Source organism: Schistocerca americana, unplaced genomic scaffold (genome assembly GCF_021461395.2).
Source record: "Schistocerca americana isolate TAMUIC-IGC-003095 unplaced genomic scaffold, iqSchAmer2.1 HiC_scaffold_25, whole genome shotgun sequence".
NCBI classification, from domain to species: Eukaryota; Metazoa; Arthropoda; class Insecta; order Orthoptera; family Acrididae; genus Schistocerca; species Schistocerca americana.
Window position 1 is genome coordinate 1,989,752 of NW_025725961.1, and position 19,292 is coordinate 2,009,043.

Sequence of the window (19,292 nt, forward strand, 5' to 3'; positions counted from 1 at the left end):
GCACAATGCCGACTTAAGTACAAGAGGACTGACACTCTAATTTTCTATGATTTGAACCTCTCCTGTGAGTCCAGTTTTAGATTCCGATGCTTCACTTCAGGTTTACTGTATCCCTTGGACCTTCTTGTTGTTGATGAAACACAGAATTTGCATCCGAATTTAATACAAAAGGCACAATGCCGACTTAAGTACAAGTGGACTGACACTCTAACTTTCTATGATTTGAACCTCTACTGTGAGTCTAGTTTTAGATTCCGATGCTTCACTTCAATTTTACTGTATCCCTTGGACCCTCTTATTGATGATGAAACACAGAAATTGCATCCGAATGTCATCCAAAACGCACAAAGCCGACTTAAGTACAAGAGGACTGACACTCTAACTTTCTATGATTTGAACCTTACCTGTGAGGCCTTTTTTAGATTCCGATGCTTCACTTCAGGTTTACTGTATCCCTTGGACCTTCTTATTGATGATGAAACGCAGAATTTGCATCCGAATGTCATCCAAAACGCACAAAGCCGACTTAAGTACAAGAGGACTGACACTCTAACTTTCTATGATTTGAACCTCTCCTGTGAGTCCAGTTTTAGATTCCGATGCTTCACTTCAGGATTACTGTTTCCCTAGGACCTTCTTATTGACGATGACACACAGAAATTGCATCCGAATTTAATACAAAAGCCACAATGATGACTTAAGTACAAGAGGACAGACACTCTAACTTTCTGTGATTTGAACCTCACCTGTGAGCCCAGTTTTATATTCCGATGCTTCACTTCATGTTTAGTGTATACCTTGGACCTTCTTATTGATGATGAAACACAGAAATGGCATCCGAATTTAATACAAAAGGCACAATGCCGACTTAAGTACAAGAGGACTGACACTCTAGCTTTCTATGATTTGAACCTCTCCAGTGAGTCCAGTTTTAGATTCCGATGCTTCACTTCAGGTTTACTGTATCCCTTGGACATTCTTATTGACGATAAAACACAGAAATTGCATCCGAATTCGATACAAATGACACAATGCCGGCTTAAGTACAAGAGGACTGACACTCTAACTTCCTGTGATTTGAACCACTCCTGTGAGTCCAGTTTTAGATTCCGATGCTTCACTTCAGGTTTACTGTATTACTTGGACCTTCTTATTGATGATGAAACACTGAAATTGCATCCGAATTTAATACAAAAGGCACAATGCCGACTTAAGTACAAGAGGACTGACACTCTAACTTCCTATGATTTGAACCACTCCTGTGAGTCCAGATTTAGATTCCGATGCTTCACTTCAGGTTTAGTGTATACCTTGGACCGTCATATTGACGATGAAGCACTGAAATTGCATCCGAATGTAATACAAAAGGCACAATGCCGACTTAAGTACAAGAGGACTGACACTCTATCATTCTACGATTTGAGCCTCTGCTGTGAGTCCAGATTTGGATTCCAATGCTTCACTTCAGGTTTATTGTATCCCTTGGACCTTCGTTTTGATGATGAACCACAGAAATTGCATCCGAATTTAATACAAAAGGCACAATGAAGACTTAAGTACAAGAGGACTGACACTCTAACTTTCAATGATTTAAACCTCTCCTGTGAGTCGAGTTTTAGATTCCGATGCTTCACTTCAGGTTTAATGTATCCCTTGGACTTTCTTATTGACGATGAAACACAGAAATTGCATTGGAATTAAATTCAAAAGGCACAATGACGACTTAAGTACAAGAGGACCGACACTCTAACTTTCTATGATTTGAACCTCTCCAGTGAGTTGATTTTTAGATTCCGATGCTTCACTTCAGGTTTACTGTATCCCTTGGACCTTCTTATTGATGATAAAACACAGAAATTGCATCGGAATTTAATACAAAAGGCACAATGCCGACTGAAGCACAAGAGGACTGACACTCTAACTTCCTATGATTTGAACCTCACCTGTGAGGCCTTTTTTAGATTCCAATGCTTCACTTCAGGTTTACTGTATCCCTTGGACCTTCTTATTGATGATGAAACACAGAATTTGCATCCGAATTTCATACAAAACGCACAATGCCGACTTAAGTACAAGATTACTGACACTCTAACTTTCTATGATTTGAACCTCTCCTGTGAGTCCAGTTTTAGATTCCGATGCTTCACTTCTTTATTACTGTATCCCTTGGACCATCTTACTGACGATGAAACACAGAAATTGCATCCGAATTTACTACAAGAGGCACAATGCCGACTGAAGGACAAGAGGACTGACACTCTAACTATCTATGATTTGAACCTCTCCTGTGAGTCCAGTTTTAGATTCCGATGCTTCACTTCAGGTTTACTGTATCCCTAAGACCTTCTTATTGACGATGACACACAGAAATTGCATCCGAATTTAATACAAAAGCCACAATGATGACTTAAGTACAAGAGGACAGACACTCTAACTTTCTATGATTTGAACCTCACCTGTGAGTCCAGTTTTATATTCCGATGCTTCACGTCAGGTTTAGTGTATACCTTGGACCTTCTTACTGATGATGAAACACAGAAATGGCATCCGAATTTAATACAAAAGGCACAATGCCGACTTAAGTACAAGAGGACTGACACTCTAGCTTTCTGTGATTTGAACCTCTCCAGTGAGTCCAGTTTTAGATTCCGATGCTTCACTTCAGGTTTACTGTATCCCTTGGACATTCTTATTGACGATGAAAGACAGAAATTGCATCCGAATTTGATACTAAAGACACAATGCCGACTTAAGTACAAGAGTACTGACACTCTAACTTCCTGTGATTTGAACCACTCCTGTGAGTCCAGTTTTAGATTCCGATGCTTCACTTCAGGTTTACTGTATTACTTGGACCTTCTTATTGATGATGAAACACAGAAATTGCATCCGAATTTAATTCAAAAGGCACAATGCCGACTTAAGTACAAGAGGACTGACACTCTAACTTCCTATGATTTGAACCACTCCTGTGAGTTCAGTTTTAGATTCCGATGCTTCACTTCAGGTTTAGTGTATACCTTGGACCGTCATATTGACGATGTAGCACTGAAATTGCATCCGAATGTAATACAAAAGGCACAATGCCGACTTAAGTACAAGAGGACTGACACTCTATCATTCTACGATTTGAGCCTCTGCTGTCAGTCCAGTTTTAGTTTCCAATGCTTCACTTCAGGTTTACTGTATCCCTTGGACCTTCTTATTGATGATGAAACACAGAAATTGCATCCGAAATTAATACAAAAGGCACAATGAAGACTTAAGTACAAGAGGACTGACACTCTAACTATCTATGATTTGAACCTCTCCTGTGAGTCCAGTTTTCGATTCCGATGCTTCACTTCAGGTTTACTGTATCCCTTGGACCTTCTTATTGACGATGAAACACAGAAATTGCATCCGAATTTAATAAAAAATGCACAAAGCCGACTGAAGCACAAGAGGACTGATACTCTAACTTCCTATGATTTGAACCTCTCCTGTGAGTCCAGTTTTAGATTCCGATGCTTCACTTCAGGTTTACTGTATCCCTTGGACCATCTTATTGACGATGAAACACAGAAATTGCATCCGAATTTCATACAATAGGCACAATGCCGACTCAAGTACAGCAGGACAGACACTCTGACTTTCTATGACTTGAACCTCTCCTGTGAGTCCAGTTTTAGATTCCGATGCTTCACTTCAGGATTACTGTATAACTTCGACCTTCTTATTGACAATGAAACACAGAAATTGCATCCGAATTTAATACAAAAGGCACAATGCCGACTTAAGTACAAGAGGACTGACACTCTAATTTTCTATGATTTGAACCTCTCCTGTGAGTCCAGTTTTAGATTCCGATGCTTCACTTCAGGTTTACTGTATCCCTTGGACCTTCTTGTTGTTGATGAAACACAGAATTTGCATCCGAATTTAATACAAAAGGCACAATGCCGACTTAAGTACAAGAGGTCTGACACTCTAACTTTCTATGATTTGAGCCTCTCCTGTGAGTCCAGTTTCAGATTCCGATGCTTCACTTCAGGATTACTGCATCCCTTGGACCATCTTATTGACGATGAAACACAGAGATTGCATCCGAATTTACTACAAAAGGCACAATGCCGACGTAAGTACAAGAGGCCTGACACTATAACTATCTATGATTTGAACCTCTCCTGTGAGTCCAGTTTTAGATTCCGATGCTTCACTTCAGGTTTACTGTATCCCTTGGACCTTCTTACTGACGATGACACACAGAAATTGCATCCGAATTTAATACTAAAGCCACAATGATGACTTAAGTACAAGAGGACAGACACTCTAACTTTCTATGATTTGAACCTCACCTGTGAGTCCAGTTTTATATTCCGATGCTTCAGTTCAGGTTTAGTGTATACCTTGGACCTTCTTATTGATGATGAAACACAGAAATGGCATCCGAATTTAATAAGAAAGGCACATTGCCGACTTAAGTACAAGAGGACTGACACTCTAACTTTCTATTATTTGAACCTCTCCAGTGAGTCCAGTTTTAGATTCCGATGCTCCACTTCAGGTTTACTGTATCCCTTGGACATTCTTATTGACTATGAAACACAGAAATTGCAACCGAATTTGATACAAAAGACACAATGCCGACTTAAGTACAAGAGGACTGACACTCTAACTTCCTGTGATTTGAACCACTCCTGTGAGTCCAGTTTTAGATTCCGATGCTTCACTTCAGGTTTACTGTATTACTTGGACCTTCTTATTGATGATGAAACACAGAAATTGCATCTGAATTTAATACAAAAGGCACAATGCCGACTTAAGTACAAGTGGACTGACACTCTAACTTTCAATGATTTAAACCTCTCCTGTGAGTCCAGTTTTAGATTCCGATGTTTCACTTCTGGTTTAATGTATCCCTTGGACCTTCTTATTGACGATGAAACACAGAAATTGCATCGGAATTAAATTCAAAAGGCACAATGACGACTTAAGTACAAGAGGACTGACACTCTCACTTTCTATGATTTGAACCTCTCCTGTGAGTCCAGTTTTAGCTTCCGATGCTTCACTTCAGGTTTAGTGTATACCTTGGACCGACTTATTGACGATGAAGCACAGAAATTGCATCCGAATTTAATACAAAAGGCACAATGCCGACTTAAGTACAAGAGGACTGACACTCTATCATTCTACGATTTGAGCCTTGCTGTCAGTCCAGTTTTAGTTTCCAATGCTTCACTTCAGGTTTACTGTATCCCTTCGACCTTCTTATTGATGATGAAACACAGAAATTGCATCCGAAATTAATACAAAAGGCACAATGAAGACTTAAGTACAAGAGGACTGACACTCTAACTATCTATGATTTGAACCTCTCCTGTGAGTCCAGTTTTCGATTCCGATGCTTCACTTCAGGTTTACTGTATCCCTTGGACCTTCTTATTGACGATGAAACACAGAAATTGCATCCGAATTTAATAAAAAATGCACAAAGCCGACTGAAGCACAAGAGGACTGATACTCTAACTTCCTATGATTTGAACCTCTCCTGTGAGTCCAGTTTTAGATTCCGATGCTTCACTTCAGGTTTACTGTATCCCTTGGACCATCTTATTGACGATGAAACACAGAAATTGCATCCGAATTTCATACAATAGGCACAATGCCGACTCAAGTACAGCAGGACAGACACTCTGACTTTCTATGACTTGAACCTCTCCTGTGAGTCCAGTTTTAGATTCCGATGCTTCACTTCAGGATTACTGTATAACTTCGAACTTCTTATTGACAATGAAACACAGAAATTGCATCCGAATTTAATACAAAAGGCACAATGCCGACTTAAGTACAAGAGGACTGACACTCTAATTTTCTATGATTTGAACCTCTCCTGTGAGTCCAGTTTTAGATTCCGATGCTTCACTTCAGGTTTACTGTATCCCTTGGACCTTCTTGTTGTTGATGAAACACAGAATTTGCATCCGAATTTAATACAAAAGGCACAATGCCGACTTAAGTACAAGAGGTCTGACACTCTTACTTTCTATGATTTGAGCCTCTCCTGTGAGTCCAGTTTCAGATTCCGATGCTTCACTTCAGGATTACTGCATCCCTTGGACCATCTTATTGACGATGAAACACAGAGATTGCATCCGAATTTACTACAAAAGGCACAATGCCGACGTAAGTACAAGAGGCCTGACACTATAACTATCTATGATTTGAACCTCTCCTGTGAGTCCAGTTTTAGATTCCGATGCTTCACTTCAGGTTTACTGTATCCCTTGGACCTTCTTACTGACGATGACACACAGAAATTGCATCCGAATTTAATACTAAAGCCACAATGATGACTTAAGTACAAGAGGACAGACACTCTAACTTTCTATGATTTGAACCTCACCTGTGAGTCCAGTTTTATATTCCGACGCTTCAGTTCAGGTTTAGTGTATACCTTGGACCTTCTTATTGATGATGAAACACAGAAATGGCATCCGAATTTAATAAGAAAGGCACATTGCCGACTTAAGTACAAGAGGACTGACACTCTAACTTTCTATTATTTGAACCTCTCCAGTGAGTCCAGTTTTAGATTCCGATGCTCCACTTCAGGTTTACTGTATCCCTTGGACATTCTTATTGACTATGAAACACAGAAATTGCATCCGAATTTGATACAAAAGACACAATGCCGACTTAAGTACAAGAGGACTGACACTCTAACTTCCTGTGATTTGAACCACTCCTGTGAGTCCAGTTTTAGATTCCGATGCTTCACTTCAGGTTTACTGTATTACTTGGACCTTCTTATTGATGATGAAACACAGAAATTGCATCTGAATTTAATACAAAAGGCACAATGCCGACTTAAGTACAAGTGGACTGACACTCTAACTTTCAATGATTTAAACCTCTCCTGTGAGTCCAGTTTTAGATTCCGATGTTTCACTTCTGGTTTAATGTATCCCTTGGACCTTCTTATTGACGATGAAACACAGAAATTGCATCGGAATTAAATTCAAAAGGCACAATGACGACTTAAGTACAAGAGGACTGACACTCTCACTTTCTATGATTTGAACCTCTCCTGTGAGTCCAGTTTTAGCTTCCGATGCTTCACTTCAGGTTTAGTGTATACCTTGGACCGACTTATTGACGATGAAGCACAGAAATTGCATCCGAATTTAATACAAAAGGCACAATGCCGACTTAAGTACAAGAGGACTGACACTCTATCATTCTACGATTTGAGCCTCTGCTGTGAGTCCAGTTTTAGATTCCAATGCTTCACTTCAGGTTTACTGTATTACTTGGACCTTCTTACTGATGATGAAACACAGAAATTGCATCCGAATTTAATACAAAAGGCACAATGCCGACTTAAGTACAAGAGGACTCACACTCTAACTTTCAATGATTTAAACCTCTCCTGTGAGTCCAGTTTTGGATTCCGATGCTTCACTTCTGGTTTAATGTATCCCTTGGACCTTCTTCTTGACGATGAAACACAGAAATTGCATCGGAATTAAATTCAAAAGGCACAATGACGACTTAAGTACAAGAGGACTGACACTCTCACTTTCTATGATTTGAACCTCTCCTGTGAGTACAGTTTTAGATTCCGACGCTTCACTTCAGGTTTACTGTATAACTTGGACCTTCTTATTGGCGATGAAGCACAGAAATTGCATCCGAATTTAATACAAAAGGCACAATGCCGTCTCATGTACAAGAGGACTGTCACTCTAACTTTCTATTTTTTGAACCTCTCCTGTGAGTCCAGTTTTAGATTGCGATGCTTCACTTCAGGTTTACTGTATCCCTTGGACCTTCTTATTGACGATGAATCACAGAGATTGCATCCGAATTTAATACAAAAGCCACAATGATGACTTAACTACAAGATAACAGACACTCTAACTTTCTATGATTTGAACCTCACCTTTGAGTCCAGTTTTAGATTCCGATGCTTCACTTCAGGTTTAGTGTATACCTTGGACCTTCTTATTGACGATGAAGCTCAGATATTGCATCCGAATTCAATAAAAAAGGCACAATGCCGACTTATGTACAAGAGCACTGACACTCTATCATTCTATGATTTGAACCTCTGCTGTGAGTCCAGTTTTAGATCCCAATGCTTCACTTCAGGTTTACTGTATCCCTTGGACCTTCTTATTGAAGATGAAACACAGAAATTGCATCCGAATTTAATACAAAAGGCACAATGCCGACTTAAGTGCAAGAGGACTGACACTCTAACTGTCTATGATTTGAACCTCACCAGTACGTCCAGTTTTAAGTTCCGATACTTCACTTCAGGTTTACTGTATCCCTTGGACCCACTTATTCACGATAAAAACACAGAAATTGCATCCGAATTTAATACAAAAGGCACAATGCCGACTTAAGTACAAGAGGACTCTACACTCTAACTTTCTATGATTTAAATCTCTCCTGTGAGTACAGTTTTAGATTCTGATGCTGCACTTCAGGTTTACTGTATCCCTTGGACCATCTTATTGACGATGATACTCAGAAATTGCATCCGAATTTACTACAAAAGGAACAATGCCGACTGAAGAACAAGAGGACTGACACTCTAACTATCTATGATTTGAACCTCTCCTGTGAGTCCAGTTTTAGATTCCGATGCTTCACTTCAGGTTTACTGTAGCCCTGGGACCTTCTTATTGATGATGAAACACAGAAATTGCATCCGAATTTAATACAAAAGGCACAATGCCGGCTTAAGTACAAGAGGACTGATACTCTAACTTTCTATGATTTGAACCTCACCTGTGAGTCCAGTTTTAGTTTCCGATGCTTCACTTCAGGTTTACTGTATCCCTTGGACCTTCTTATTGATTATGAAACACAGAATTTGAATCCGAATTTAATACAAAATGCACAATGCCGACTTAAGTACAAGAGGACTGACACTTAAACTTTCTATGATTTGAACCTCTCTTGTGAGTCCAGTTTTAGATTCCGATGCTTCACTTCAGGTTTACTGTATCCCTTGGACCTTCTTATTGACGATGAAACACAGAAATTGCATCCGAATTTAATACAAAAGGCACAATGCCGACTTAAGTACAAGAGGACTGACACTCTAACTTTCTATGATCTGAACCTCTCCTGTCAGTCCAGTTTTAGATTCCGATGCTTCACTTCAGGTTTAGTGTATACCTTGGACCTTCTTATTGACGATGAAGCACAGAAATTGCATCCGAATTTAATACAAAAGGCACAATGCCGACGTAAGTACAAGACGAATGACACTCTATCATTCTATGATTTGAACCTCTGCTGTGAGTCCAGTTTTAGATTCCAATGCTTCACTTCAGGTTTACTGTATCCCTTGGACCTTCTTATTGATGATGAAACACAAAAATTGCATCCGAATGTAATACAAAAGGCACAAAGCCGACTTAAGTTTAAGAGGACTGACACTCTAACTTTCTATGTTTTGAACCTCACCTGTGCGACCAGTTTTAAGTTCCGATGCTTCACTTCAGGTATACTGTATAACTTGGACCCTCTTATTAACGATGAAACACAGAAATTGCATCTGAATTTAATACAAAAGGCACAATGCCGACTTAAGTACAAGAGGACTCTACACTCTAACTTTCTATGATTTGAACCTCTCCTGTGTGTCCAGTTTTAGATTCCGATGCTTCACATCAGGTTTACTGTATCCCTTGGACCATCTCATTGACGATGAAACACAGAAATTGCATCTGAATTTAATACAAAAGGCACAATGCCGACTGAAGGACAAGAGGACTGACACTCTAACTTTCTATGATTTGAACCTCTCCTGTGAGTCCAGTTTTAGATTCCGATGCTACACTTCAGGTTTACTGTATCCCTTCGACCTTCTTATTGACGATGAAACACAGAAATTGCATCCGAATTAAATAAAAAAGCCACAATGATGACTTAAGTACAAGAGGACAGACACTCTAACTTTCTATGAATTGAACCTCACCTGTGAGTCCAGTTTTAGATTCCGATGCTTCACTTCAGGTTTACTGTATCCCTTGGACCTTCTTATTGATGATGAAACACAGAAGTTGCATCCGAATTTAATACAAAAGGCACAATGCCGTCTTAAGTACAAGAGGACTGACACTCTAATTTTCCATTATTTGAACCTCTCCAGTGAGTCCAGTTTTAGATTCCGATGCTCCACTTCAGGTTTACTGTATCCCTTGGACATTCTTATTGACTATGAAACACAGAAATTGCATCCGAATTTGATACAAAAGACACAATGCCGACTTAAGTACAAGAGGACTGCCACTCTAACTTCCTGTGATTTGAACCACTCCTGTGAGTCCAGTTTTAGATTCCGATGTTTCACTTCTGGTTTAATGTATCCCTTGGACCTTCTTATTGACGATGAAACACAGAAATTGCATCGGAATTAAATTCAAAAGGCACAATGACGAATTAAGTACAAGAGGACTGACACTCTCACTTTCTATGATTTGAACCTCTCCTGTGAGTCCAGTTTTAGCTTCCGATGCTTCACTTCAGGTTTAGTGTATACCTTGGACCGACTTATTGACGATGAAGCACAGAAATTGCATCCGAATTTAATACAAAAGGCACAATGCCGACTTAAGTACAAGAGGACTGACACTCTATCATTCTACGATTTGAGCCTCTGCTATGAGTCCAGTTTTAGATTCCAATGCTTCACTTCAGGTTTACTGTATTACTTGGACCTTCTTACTGATGATGAAACACAGAAATTGCATCCGAATTTAATACAAAAGGCACAATGCCGACTTAAGTACAAGAGGACTGACACTCTAACTTTCAATGATTTAAACCTCTCCTGTGAGTCCAGTTTTGGATTCCGATGCTTCACTTCTGGTTTAATGTATCCCTTGGACCTTCTTCTTGACGATGAAACACAGAAATTGCATCGGAATTAAATTCAAAAGGCACAATGACGACTTAAGTACAAGAGGACTGACACTCTCACTTTCTATGATTTGAACCTCTCCTGTGAGTACAGTTTTAGATTCCGACGCTTCACTTCAGGTTTACAGTATAACTTGGACCTTCTTATTGGCGATGAAGCACAGAAATTGCATCCGAATTTAATACAAAAGGCACAATGCCGTCTCATGTACAAGAGGACTGTCACTCTAACTTTCTATTTTTTGAACCTCTCCTGTGAGTCCAGTTTTAGATTGCGATGCTTCACTTCAGGTTTACTGTATCCCTTGGACCTTCTTATTGGCGATGAAGCACAGAAATTGCATCCGAATTTAATACAAAAGGCACAATGCCGTCTCAAGTACACGAGGACTGTCACTCTAACTTTCTATGTTTTGAACCTCTGCTGTGAGTCGAGTTTTAGATTCCGATGCTTCACTTCAGGTTTAGTGTATACCTTGGACCTTATTGACGATGAAGCACAGAAATTGAATCCGAATTTAATACAAAATGCACAATGCCGACTTAAGCACAAGAGGTCTGACACTCTATCATTCTATGATTTGAACCTCTGCTGTGAGTCCAGTTTTAGATTCCAATGCATCACTTCAGGTTTACAGTATCCCTTGGACCTTCTTATTGATGATGAAACACAGAAATTGCATCCGAATTTGATACAAAAGGCACAATGCCGACTTAAGTACAAGAGGACTGACACTCTATCATTCTATGATTTGAACCTCAACTGTGCGTCCAGTTTTAAGTTCCGATGCTTCACTTATGGTTTACTGTATCCCTTGGACCCTCTTATTCACGATGAATCACAGAAATTGCATTCGAATTTAATACAAAAGGCACAATGTCGACTTAAGTACAAGAGGACTGACACTCTAATTTTCTATGTTTTGAACCTCTCCTGTGAGTCCAGTTTTATATTCCGATGCTTCACTTCAAGTTTACTGTATCCCTTGGACCTTCTTGTTGTTGATGAAACACAGAATTTGCATCCGAATTTAATACAAAAGGCACAATGCCGACTTAAGTACAAGAGGACTGACAGTCTAACTTTCTATGATTTGAACCTCTCCTGTGAGTCCAGTTTTAGATTCCGATGCTTCACTTCAGGATTACTGTATCCCTTGGACCTTCTTATTGACGATGAAACACAGAAATTGCATCCGAATTTAATACAAAAGCACAATGCCGACTTAAGTACAAGAGGACTGACACTCTAACTTTCTGTAACTTGAATCTCTCCTGTGAGTCCAGTTTTAGATTACGATGCTTCACTTCAGGTTTAGTGTATACCTTGGACCTTCTTATTGACGATGAAGCTCAGATATTGCATCCGAATTCAATAAAAAAGGCACAATGCCGACTTATGTACAAGAGCACTGACACTCTATCATTCTATGATTTGAACCTCTGCTGTGAGTCCAGTTTTAGATCCCAATGCTTCACTTCAGGTTTACTGTATCCCTTGGACCTTCTTATTGAAGATGAAACACAGAAATTGCATCCGAATTTAATACAAAAGGCACAATGCCGACTTAAGTGCAAGAGGACTGACACTCTAACTGTCTATGATTTGAACCTCACCAGTACGTCCAGTTTTAAGTTCCGATACTTCACTTCAGGTTTACTGTATCCCTTGGACCCACTTATTCACGAGAAAAACACAGAAATTGCATCCGAATTTAATACAAAAGGCACAATGCCGACTTAAGTACAAGAGGACTCTACACTCTAACTTTCTATGATTTAAATCTCTACTGTGAGTACAGTTTTAGATTCTGATGCTTCACTTCAGGTTTACTGTATCCCTTGGACCATCTTATTGACGATGATACTCAGAAATTGCATCCGAATTTACTACAAAAGGAACAATGCCGACTGAAGAACAAGAGGACTGACACTCTAACTATCTATGATTTGAACCTCTCCTGTGAGTCCAGTTTTAGATTCCGATGCTTCACTTCAGGTTTACTGTAGCCCTTGGACCTTCTTATTGATGATGAAACACAGAAATTGCATCCGAATTTAATACAAAAGGCACAATGCCGGCTTAAGTACAAGAGGACTGATACTCTAACTTTCTATGATTTGAACCTCACCTGTGAGTCCAGTTTTAGTTTCCGATGCTTCACTTCAGGTTTACTGTATCCCTTGGACCTTCTTATTGATGATGAAACACAGAATTTCCATCCGAATTTAATACAAAATGCACAATGCCGACTTAAATACAACAGGACTGACACTCTAACATTCTTTGATTTGAACTTCCCCGTGTGAGTCCAGTTTTAGATTCCGATGCTTCACTTCAGGTTTACTGTATCCCTTGGACCTTCTTATTGACGATGAAACACAGATATTGCATCCGAATTTCATACAAAACGCACAATGCCGTCTCATGTACAAGAGGACTGTCACTCTAACTTTCTATTTTTTGAACCTCTCCTGTGAGTCCAGTTTTAGATTGCGATGCTTCACTTCAGGTTTACTGTATCCCTTGGACCTTCTTATTGACGATGAAACACAGAAATTGCATCCGAATTTAATACAAAAGCCACAATGATGACTTAACTACAAGATAACAGACACTCTAACTTTCTATGATTTGAACCTCACCTTTGAGTCCAGTTTTAGATTCCGATGCTTCACTTCAGGTTTACTGTAGCCCTTGGACCTTCTTATTGATGATGAAACACAGAAATTGCATCCGAATTCAATACAAAAGGCACAATGCCGGCTTAAGTACAAGAGGACTGATACTCTAACTTTCTATGATTTGAACCTCACCTGTGAGTCCAGTTTTAGTTTCCGATGCCTCACTTCAGGTTTACTGTATCCCTTGGACCTTCTTATTGATGATGAAACACAGAATTTCCATCCGAATTTAATACAAAATGCACAATGCCGACTTAAATACAACAGGACTGACACTCTAACATTCTTTGATTTGAACTTCCCCGTGTGAGTCCAGTTTTAGATTCCGATGCTTCACTTCAGGTTTACTGTATCCCTTGGACCTTCTTATTGACGATGAAACACAGATATTGCATCCGAATTTCATACAAAACGCACAATGCCGTCTCAAGTACACGAGGACTGTCACTCTAACTTTCTATGTTTTGAACCTCTGCTGTGAGTCGAGTTTTAGATTCCGATGCTTCACTTCAGGTTTAGTGCATACCTTGGACCTTCTTATTGACGATGAAGCACAGAAATTGAATCCGAATTTAATACAAAATGCACAATGCCGACTTAAGTACAAGAGGTCTGACACTCTATCATTCTATGATTTGAACCTCTGCTGTGAGTCCAGTTTTAGATTCCAATGCATCACTTCAGGTTTACAGTATCCCTTGGACCTTCTTATTGATGATGAAACACAGAAATTGCATCCGAATTTGATACAAAAGGCACAATGCCGACTTAAGTACAAGAGGACTGACACTCTATCATTCTATGATTTGAACCTCAACTGTGCGTCCAGTTTTAAGTTCCGATGCTTCACTTATGGTTTACTGTATCCCTTGGACCCTCTTATTCACGATGAAACACAGAAATTGCATTCGAATTTAATACAAAAGGCACAATGTCGACTTAAGTGCAAGAGGACTCTACACTCTAACTTTCTGTGATTTGAACCTCTCCTATGAGTACAGTTGTAGATTCCGATGCTTCACTTCAGATTTACTGATTCCCTTCGACCTTCTTATTGACGATGAAACACAGAAATTGCATCTGAATTAAATACAAAAGCCACAATGATGACTTAAGTACAAGAGGACTAACACTCTAACATTCTATGATTTGAACCTCACCTGTGAGTCCAGTTTTAGATTCCGATGCTTCACTTCAGATTTACTGTATCCCTTGGACCTTCTTATTGATGATGAAACACAGAAATTGCATCGGAATTTAATACAAAAGGCACAATGCCGACTTAAGTACAAGAGGACTGACACTCTAATTTTCTATGTTTTGAACCTCTCCTGTGAGTCCAGTTTTATATTCCGATGCTTCACTTCAAGTTTACTGTATCCCTTGGACCTTCTTGTTGTTGATGAAACACAGAATTTGCATCCGAATTTAATACAAAAGGCACAATGCCGACTTAAGTACAAGAGGACTGACAGTCTAACTTTCTATGATTTGAACCTCTCCTGTGAGTCCAGTTTTAGATTCCGATGCTTCACTTCAGGATTACTGTATCCCTTGGACCTTCTTATTGACGATGAAACACAGAAATTGCATCCGAATTTAATACAAAAGCACAATGCCGACTTAAGTACAAGAGGACTGACACTCTAACTTTCTGTAATTTGAATCTCTCCTGTGAGTCCAGTTTTAGATTACGATGCTTCACTTCAGGTTTAGTGTATCCCTTGGACCATCTTATTGACGATGATACTCAGAAATTGCATCCGAATTTACTACAAAAGGAACAATGCCGACTGAAGAACAAGCGGGCTGACACTCTAACTATCTATGATTTGAACCTCTCCTGTGAGTCCAGTTTTAGATTCCGATGCTTCACTTCAGGTTTACTGTAGCCCTGGGACCTTCTTATTGATGATGAAACACAGAAATTGCATCCGAATTTAATACAAAAGGCACAATGCCGGCTTAAGTACAAGAGGACTGATACTCTAACTTTCTATGATTTGAACCTCACCTGTGAGTCCAGTTTTAGTTTCCGATGCTTCACTTCAGGTTTACTGTATCCCTTGGACCTTCTTATTGATGATGAAACACAGAATTTCCATCCGAATTTAATACAAAATGCACAATGCCGACTTAAGTACAAGAGGACTGACACTTAAACTTTCTATGATTTGAACCTCTCTTGTGAGTCCAGTTTTAGATTCCGATGCTTCACTTCAGGTTTAGTGTATACCTTGGACCTTCTTATTGACGATGAAGCACAGAAATTGCATCCGAATTTAATACAAAAGGCACAATGCCGACTTAAGTACAAGACGAGTGACACTCTATCATTCTATGATTTGAACCTCTGCTGTGAGTCCAGTTTTAGATTCCAATGCTTCACTTCAGGTTTACTGTATCCCTTGGACCTTCTTATTGATGATGAAACACAAAAATTGCATCCGAATGTAATACAAAAGGCACAAAGTCGACTTAAGTACAAGAGGACTGACACTCTAACTTTCTATGTTTTGAACCTCACCTGTGCGTCCAGTTTTAAGTTCCGATGCTTCACTTCAGGTATACTGTATAACTTGGACCCTCTTATTAACGATGAAACACAGAAATTGCATCTGAATTTAATACAAAAGGCACAATGCCGACTTAAGTACAAGAGGACTCTACACTCTAACTTTCTATGATTTGAACCTCTCCTGTGTGTCCAGTTTTAGATTCCGATGCTTCACATCAGGTTTACTGTATCCCTTGGACCATCTCATTGACGATGAAACACAGAAATTGCATCTGAATTTAATACAAAAGGCACAATGCCGACTGAAGGACAAGAGGACTGACACTCTAACTTTCTATGATTTGAACCTCTCCTGTGAGTCCAGTTTTAGATTCCGATGCTACACTTCAGGTTTACTGTATCCCTTCGACCTTCTTATTGACGATGAAACACAGAAATTGCATCCGAATTAAATAAAAAAGCCACAATGATGACTTAAGTACAAGAGGACAGACACTCTAACTTTCTATGAATTGAACCTCACCTGTGAGTCCAGTTTTAGATTCCGATGCTTCACTTCAGGTTTACTGTATCCCTTGGACCTTCTTATTGATGATGAAACACAGAAATTGCATCCGAATTTAATACAAAAGGCACAATTCCGACTTAAGTACAAGAGGACTGACACTCTAATTTTCTATGATTTGAACCTCTCCTGTGAGTCCAGTTTTAGATTCCGATGCTTCACTTCAGGTTTGCTGTATCCCTTGGACCTTCTTGTTGTTGATGAAACACAGAATTTGCATCCGAAATTAATACAAAAGGCAAATGCCGACTTAAGTACAAGAGGACTGACACTCTAACTTTCTATGATTTGAACCTGTCTTGTGAGTCCAGTTTTAGATTCCGATGCTTCACTTCAGGTTTACTGGATCCCTTGGACCCTCTTGTTGAAGATGAAACACAGAAATTGCATCCGAATATAATACAAAAGGCACAATGCCGACTTACGTACAAGACGACTGACACTCTAACTCTCTATGATTTGACCTCTCCTGTGAGTCCAGTTTTAGATTCCGATGCTTCACTTCAGGTTTACTGTATCCCTTGGACAATCTTATTGACGATGAAACACAGAAATTGCAACCGAATTTGATACAAAAGGCACAATGCCGACTTAAGTACAAGAGGACTGACACTCTAACTTTCAATGATTTAAACCTCTCCTGTGAGTCCAGATTTAGATTCCGATGCTTCACTTCAGGTTTAATGTATCCCTTGGACCTTCTTATTGGCGATGAAACACAGAATTTGCATCGGAATTGAATTTAAAAGACACAATGCCGGCATAAGTACAAGAGGACTGACACACTAACTTCCTATGATTTGAACCTCTCCTGTGAGTCCAGTTTTAGCTTCCGATGCTTCACTTCAGGTTTAGTGTATACCTTGGACCGTCTTATTGACGATGAAACGCAGAAATTGCATCCGAATTTAATACAAAGGCACAATGCCGACTTAAGTACAAGAGGACTGACACTCTATCATTCTACGATTGGAGCCTCTGCTGTGAGTCCAGTTTTAGATTCCAATGCTTCACTTCAGGTTTACTGTATCCCTTGGACCTTCTTATTGATGATGAAACACAGAAATTGCATCCGAATTTAATACAGAAGGCACAATGCCGACTTAAGTACAAGAGGACTGACACTCTAACTTTCAATGATTTAAACCTCTCCTGTGAGTCCAGATTCAGATTCCGATGCTTCACTTCAGGTTTAATGTATCCCTTGGACCTTCTTATTGGCGATGAAACACCGAAACTGCATCGGAATTGAATTTAAAAGGTACAATGCCGACTTAAGTACAAGAGGACTGACACTCTCACTTTCTATTATTTGAACCTCTCCTGTGAGTCCAGTTTTACATTCGGACGCTTCACTTCAGGTTTACTGTATTCCTTGGACCTTCTTATTGGCGATGAAGCACAGAAATTGCATCCGAATTTAATACAAAAGGCACAATGCCGTCTCAAGTTCAAGAGCACTGACACTCTAACTTTCTATCATTTGAACCTCTCCTGTGAGTCCAGTTTTAGACACCGATGCTTCACTTCAGGTTTGCTGTATCCCTTGGACCTTCTTATTGCCGATGAAACACAGAAATTGCATCCGAATTTAATACAAAAGGCACAATGCCGACAAGAGGACTGACACTCTAACTTTCTATGATTTGAACCTCTCCTGTGAGTCCAGTTTTAGATTCCGATGCTTCACCTCAGGTTTACTGTATCCCTTGGTTCTTCTTATTGATGATGAAACAGAGAAATTGCATCCGAATTTAATACAAAGGGCACAATGCCAGCTTAAGTACAAGAGGACTGATATTCTAATTTTCTATGATTTGAACCTCTCCTGTGAATCCAGTTTTAGATTCCGATGCTACACTTCTGGTTTACTGTATCCCTTGGAGCTTCTTATTGATGATGAAACATAGAATTTCCATCCGAATTTAATACAAAATGCACAATGCCGACGTAAGTACAAGAGGACTGACACTCTTACTTTCTATGATTTGAACCTCTCCTCTGAGCCCAGTTTCAGATTCCGATGCTTCACTTCAGGTTTACTGTATCCCTTGGACCTTCTTATTGACGATGAAACACAGAAATTGCATCCGAATGTAATACAAAAGGCACAATGCCGACTTAAGTACAAGAGGACTGACACTCTAACTTTCTATGTCTTGAACCTCTCCTGTGAGTCCAGTTTTAGATTCCGATGCTTCACTTCAGGTTTAGTGTATACCTTGGACCTTCTTATTGACGATGAAACACAGAAATTCCATCCGAATTTACTACAAAAGGCACAATGCCGACTGAAGAACAAGAGGACTGACACTCTAACTATCTAAGATTTAAACCTCTCCTGTGAGTCCAGTTTTTGTTTCCGATGCTTCACTTCAGGTTTACTGTATCCCTTGGATCTTCTTATTGACGATGAAACACAGAAATTGCATCCGAATTTAATACAAAAGGCACAATGCCGACCTAAGTACAAGAGGACTGACACTCTAAATTTCTATGATTTGAACCTCACCTGTGAGTCCAGTTTTAAGTTCCGATGCTTCACTTCGGGTTTACTGTATCCCTTGGACCCCCTTATTCACGACGAAACACAGAAAT